The sequence below is a fragment of the Meriones unguiculatus genome, chromosome X (genome assembly GCF_030254825.1).
Source record: "Meriones unguiculatus strain TT.TT164.6M chromosome X, Bangor_MerUng_6.1, whole genome shotgun sequence".
NCBI classification, from domain to species: Eukaryota; Metazoa; Chordata; class Mammalia; order Rodentia; family Muridae; genus Meriones; species Meriones unguiculatus.
The window spans coordinates 126,033,881-126,041,117 of NC_083369.1; positions in this window are offsets into that span (position 1 = coordinate 126,033,881).

Below are 7,237 nucleotides of genomic sequence, written 5' to 3' on the forward strand. Positions count from 1 at the left end.
CTCTAACCGAGCTTCAGGAGTTATTTGCCTAAACTCTGCTGGTAGCTCCACAGAGCCAGGGCTTCCTTGTCCCAAGAAACCCTCCGTTTCCCACTGTGGATGTATAGGTGGGAGATTTTTGATGTCTGGCTGCTAGCTTAGAAGCACCCTGGATCTGAGGCTCTGCAGGCACTTGGGGCTCACTCATTCTCCAGCAGGTCAGATCGAAATGCACAGGGGTTCCTCCTGCTCTCTACTGGCAGGTTTGGGTCTGCTGAGCCAAATGTGTGCTCAGACAGCTCAGTGGTATTGCAGCCCCTGTACCCAGGAACCATGTTGTGACTGCAGAACTGGGGTGTCTAGGTGCCTGCTGGGAAGTCTTGTGTAGCCACTACTGTGGCTAGGCACTTGGTGCCCCTGGACAGTTTTGCTAGTCCTCCAGACTCTGGTAGCTGCACAGCCACTGGGGGACTGAGCAACTCTTACAGTCAGGCTCTGTGGAGTTGGTAAGATCAGCTGTTCACAGGCATGGGACCTAGGCAGGATTATACTGCAGATCTTGGCTGTGGGAAGTGGGTGATGCTGCCTGCTGATGCTGCAGTGCTAGTATTCCTGCCTCTGCTGTCTCGGTTCTCAGGCAGCAAGATCTGTGCCACTGGCACTGTGGCTTGGCTCCTCCGAGGGGGAAGGAGGCCAGAAGAAGGAAAGTGCTCCTCTCTGTTCACAAAGAAGTCTGCCTCTGACCTGAATCAAAAAGTTCTCTGCTCCTGTGGTGTCCCCCCTCCTTCAGGGAGTCACAATGTCAATTTTCTGATTTCAGTTGCCCCTCTGCTCACCAATTTCGGAGTTTCAAATCCTGTGCCTTTCATAAATGGTGCTCACTGATCGTCGCCATCTTGGGGATTTTTCTTTTTTAATTTAACATTTTCTTTGACAGATACATTGATTTCTTCCATTGTATCTTGACACGTGAGATTCTTTCTTCCATCTCTTGTAGTCTGCTAGTTAGGCTTACCTCTATAGTTACTCTTTTTTTTCCCTAAGCTCTCCCTTTCCATAATTTCCTGTTTGTGTTTTCTTTTAAGTTTTCCAATTCTATCTTCAGATCTTGAACCATTTTTTTTATTTCCTTAACCTGTCTGACTATTTTCCTGCTTTTCCTTCAATTCCTTCACCTGTTTGTTTGAACATTCCTTTTTCTTTTATTCCTTTCAGTGATTTAATTCTTTTCCTCTCTGAAGGCCACACAGTTTTGCTGCATCTTCCTGTATTTTTTTATAGATGGCCATACTCTTTTGTGTTTCATCTTTCTCTGTTTCCTTACATGTTTTATCTGTTTCCTCTATTATCTTCTTCATAAGCATAGACGTAAAGTCATATTCTTGAATCTCACTTATGTTAGAGTGTGCAGGGCTACTTGTCCCTGAATAACTGGGTCCTGGAAATGCCATATAGCTATTGATTTTGTTTTTATGCTGGCTTCTATCCATCTTGCTGTCTCAGATCTTGGCTATTAGTTTCTGGTGCCTGCTGGAATCCTGGGTGTTCTAGAGAATCCCGTGGACAGGAAAATGGTTGTTCCTGAAGGAGGCCTCAGTTTTTTGTGTATGGTAACTGAATGGCCTGTGCTTCTCAAGAATTGTTATAGTTCACCTCGTGTGTATGGACCTGTGTGTTAACTGTGGTCATTGGTAGTCCGGGGGGCTCCCCTCTCACCAGGAGAAGTCCTGGGAGACAGCTGCCCTATCTTTCTTCTCTGAATTTAATGAGCTGTTGGTGCTCATACAGAATGATTGTTTGCTCGAAGCAGCGCTCTTGAAGAACCAGGGAGCCCTGAGTTTTTGTCAGTTTAGCTAGGGAAACATGTTGTGCTTTGGAGCAGAGTTTAGGAGCTGATCTCATCATTCCCAGGCTTCTGCAAGTGTGAGGTTAGAACTCTGTTTCCCAGTCCCCAAATAGTAGTCAGTGGCAGGTGAGGGAAGTACTCATGGGTGTGGCAGGAGGCTAGAGCCTGGAGCCTGTGGGAACCCAGAGACTTTTCTCAGGATTAGCTGGTGTCATGAGGTAGGACCTGATGTTTCCCTTACTGTGGGGTTTCCTCCAAACAGGGAGACCCAGTCTGTGGTGTTTGGGGGCCCACAGTTCAGTCTAGGATGATGAGTATAGCATGCAGGTGCAGGTGACTGGCTCTGCACTGGTGCCTGGGTGTTTCCAGGAACCTGGGAACTTTTCCAGAGAACTTTTAAGAGGGAGAGGGTTTTGACTGGGTGCCTTATGGTCAGACCTGATGTTTCCTTCACAATGGGTTTTTTTTTCTCAACAGTGAAACCCAGTCTTTGCTGCTTTAGGACTCACAGTTCTATCTGGGAAGTTGAGTTGAGCGTGCAGTCATGTCTCTAAGCTGAAGGCTGAGCTCCTGCTGGAGACTGTAACCTTTCCCAGGGATTGTCTCTGTGACCTGTGGTCAGTCCTTCCCAATTTTTTCCTTCACTTTGGGGTTTTCACTCCATTGGGAAATTCAGTCTGGTTTTGCAGGGCCAACGGTTCAGTCTGGGATGGTCATCATAACATTCAGGCTTGTGGCTCTGGACTGGGGTCTGAGTGCCTGATGTGACCTCAGAACTCTTCAAGGATTTAGCTGGGAAACCAAAGAATGGACCTGATTGCTTCCCACACTGTGAGATTTCCTTTCACCTAGAAAAAACAACTGCTGGTGTTTTAGGGCCCAGAGTTAGGTCTGTTGATCGCTGAGCAGTCACTGCTGTCCTGCTTGTCAGACACAATGTCCTCTCTGCTTAGCCATTTTGGATCCCTCAGCTGTATATGTCTTTGATCACATGACCCAAATGATGAGATGGAAAGCAAAGCCAGACAATCACCTGGAATCTCTAAGCGTTGGCTAACTTGGAGTATGCAGTGTGGCAACAGAAACCACAAGATTGTGCCTCACCAAGGTAGAAGGTCAAAAACTGACTTTGAATGTTGTTCCCTGACGTCCGCATACTTGCTGTAGCACAGGCATGCCTGCACTCACCAGCACATACACACACAGAAACACTTTGTGTGCATCTGCAGACACACACACACACACACACACACACACACACACACACACACGTTGTTTCTGAGACAGAATTTTTCTTTGTATCTCTGGCTGTCCTGGAACTCACTATGTAGACTAAGATAGCCTTGAACTCACAGAGATCCACCTCCCTCTGACTCCCAAGTGTTGATATTAAATGCATGCATTTAAAACAATATTTTCATTTATTCTTAAAGAATTGAACAACAAGCACACTATAATACTTATTGTTTGGCAGGCAGTGTGGTCACAGTTCCACATTGTGTGCTGTGCAGTTCATCATTGTCTTCAGTTGGTGAACCCCAGTTGCCCACAGTGACAACTTAATTGATAACATCCTGAATTAGCTGGTTTCGCCTCACTGACTTGTCTCCACAGTGCCTTCTCAGTGTTTCCTGGGACTATTGTTCAGAAAGACAATTTATATACAAATCCTTTTCCCAGGATCAACTTCTGGGAAAACAGACTTGGCCAGCTGCCAATTTACAAGTTGCTTTTCTGACAATGTGCTAAGTATTTGACATGTTTAATTTCAATTACCTTTCAGTAAAACTTTACAAGGTATTTGCTGTATGTTCCCATGCCTTATACATAAGAAATAATGACTCCAGGAAGTAACTGGACCAAGATCACACAGAAAGTTCTAACTGTAGAGCCAGGATTCTAAAGAAGACAATCTGACTCTAATACTGTGTCTTCAATGTCAACTTAAACTTCTGTTTTAGAAGCCTAGTCCCCCCCCCCGTGTCAATCAAATAGTTAAACTAAATCAAACTGATTTCATCAGGTGTCATTAGGTCATCTGTTCATCAATATTTTCAAAATAAGATTTGCCTTCAGGTTCCTTAAGTTTAAGAGCAATTCTGGCCAGGCATGGTGGCACATGCCTTTAATCCTAGCTCTTGCAGAAATCTTAAGTTTCACAAAATCCAAAGAATCCAAATAAATGAATAAAGTTTGACTGCATTTTGAAATTTCTGAAAGTAGAATCATCTATCACTTATGAGTGTAAATCACACGTCATTTTGGAAGATGGAGTCAATGAAAGGTGGTTAAAAAGAAATGGAATTAAATTTCCTGAAAGATAGAAAATAAAGAATAAGCAGTGGGAGCTAAAACTCCAAAAGTCAATTAAGTTCTGTATTGTAACTTCCAGAGTTTTAAGTGTTGAGATGTGTTTTCTTCATGTACAACAAAAGCCAAATCAATTAATGCCACCTAAGGTGAAGTTTTATAAATCTGCAGAGAAAGCAGGATGACAGCTTGATTGGCATATTGAAAGAGAGGAGGAGAATGAATGCAAAACGTATTAAACCAAATTACGATTGCCTTTTTAACCTCAGAAATGAGCAAAAGTGGGGGAAGAAAAATAAATACTTTTAACTTTCAAATAAATGACTAAGAACTATGCATCCTATCCTGACTTCTAGACATAAAACAATATTTTTCAAATGATGTAAATTTTCATTTGTACAAGAACAAGGATTAATTATGGGAAGAGAATAACCATAAAGAAGAACTGATCAATTTCTAATGCATCCAGGGTATCCATTAATACACAAGTACCATGAGGACTTTCCTGGACCCAACAAAAACATGGAAAACTGCTTTCAAATGGTCACAAAGTGAGAGTGCAGGCCGAAAGTTGCTGATTTTTTTCTATGTGTTATTTCCTATTTGGAATCCTGATCCGTGGACGAGGTGTTGTGTACCTGTTTCCCTTGAATTGAAATGTTCCCTCCTCAGAGGAGCAGAGATGCTCTGTTTGAGCTTATATAACTAGTAAGCAATTGTTTGGAGAGAGAAGAGAAAATTCAGTGAAGCACCATGAAAGATGTGTTTTTTATAATCCATCATCCCCTGTGCTAGGATAGACTTTTCATTGATATTGCTGCATGAAACTAATTCATTTTCCTTTAAATAATCTCAACAAACCCAATAATTCACCAAGCTGGACATGGATGAAATCATTACCAAGCTAGAATATATGGAATATTTTCTTGAGTGTACTAGAATATATGGAATATTTTCTTGAGTGTGTTTCTGTTCTCTTTATCTGGGATAAACAGAAGTAGAATCCACAGGAAAAATCATAGAAGCCTAGATTTTCTCTCAATCATATTATTCTTTGTTTTGTGGGTTGTTCTGCTTTTGTCTCCTAAGTGTTGGAACCACTATATATACCACTATACCTGGATTCCAAAATATATTTTATTGCATTTATTTATTCATGTTTCATAATTTTATAGTCTTGTGGTACAGAGAATGGAATTCATAACCTCGTGCATGCTAGTATAACATTCTATAACTGGGCTATATCCCTGCCCCCCCCCCCCCAATATATTTGAAAGCTTCTTCCACAAGGCATTGTCACATTTACTCAATTATTCTACTTGGATTTTGTTCTCATTTCCTGCCTATTTATTACATACCACTTAGCACTACTAGGTGATAATTTTCCTTCCAAAGGAATTTTCACCATATTAATGTACTATTAAGTAAGCATAATGGAAATTCATCACTCTCTAGTAAATTACTAATATAATCTTATTTCCATCTGTGAATTCCTTTAAAAACAAAGTTAAATTTTCAGTAATAGTAAGTTAATGACACATTAAAAATGAAACAGGAACCATTTATCTGAAAAAGCAACAGCATTATTATTATCATATGCTTTAAAATGTCATCATTTAAAAAAACATAACTACAGAATGACTCTAACCTATACAGAGACTTACTTTTTAAAACACATGTTACATTTTCTTACTGTTACCTGTATTTAAACAGTCGTGGTTGGATTTTTGAAGGCAGGAATCACTATATCATTACTGTGTTTGTCCTTTGATCAAATATGGCCTATAGGGCATTGACCTTCTAAAGTCAAAACCAACAGATCCCACATCAATGACTTGATAGTGTTAGATTTAATCTCTACTCTTTTGCCCCAGATTCATGTTGTACAGGTTATATGAACTTACAATGAAAGGGAGTATGATGAAAATAACTGGGTTAGCTGAACAAAACCACATGGAAATGGAAGAGAGTTTCAAAGCACAGCTGCTAACCAGCATCTTCCTTTCTGGTGAGACCTCTGCAGGTTGTGAGCACAATGTAGAATGTGTTAGTTATTAACTATTGATTATCTAAGAAAATGAAATGTGTGGGTTATCTAGAAAAATGTTTTTAAAAGTCTTTTTTCATTTAGTATTACTGTCTGATTACATTTTCATTGGCTGCTATTAAAGATCATCTTATTTCATTTTAGATACAGTCTAAAGTGAAGGTCAAAGACTTTGTGGGGTATGCTATGAAGGGAAAGATCCACAGGTGAAGTACTTGTTACAAGAATTGATTGCAAGCATTAGTATTTATTCAACACAATATCATTTAGAAATTTACTTTATATTAGGTAGTCCCCTACTTTGGGAGGTAGAAAAAGTATAATTACCCCCCACAGTTTATAGAAAAAGATAGTAAGAAAAAGCAACAGTGATAGAGAAAGAGAGAGAAAAAAGCAAAGAAGAAAATATCCTTAATTACTAAACGTGAAATCTAAAACAATCCTAAATTAAAAACTTTTGAGCATCAACTGGAAGATTCCATATGATGAACTTATTTATGCAAAAATATTTTAAAAATACTATATAAAATTGCCTTTATATGTGCACAAGTTATATGTGATACATGTCAATTTCATGTTTAGACTTGGATCCTATCCAAAATAAATTTCATTATATATGTGCAAATATTACAAAATTTAAAAATTATAAAATCCAAAATGTATCTTGCTTAAAACTTCTCAGATAAGGGATACCGAGTTTGTAATGTCAGTTTATTTTTCAATTGTTATGTAGATATTTAAATTTCAAATTAATGCAAATTCCAGTTGTATCTTTCCTCATTGCCACAGATAACTTTTCTCACTGTTGCTGATACAGATATTGCAAGTTAATTTCACACATTTTATTTATGAAACAACTTTAACTAAGAGTGTCATTAAACCAGAGATTTGGGACATGTATACATCCCCTGGTTGTTAGCAATCTTAAAGAGTTCAGACCATTCCCAGTTTATTGTCTCCTTTACAGGCTATGCTGATCATTGATAATAGTTTGAAAGAGGTGTGCTGGTCACTGAAATATGAATTTACCTGTGCTAATTTGTCCATTCTTTCTT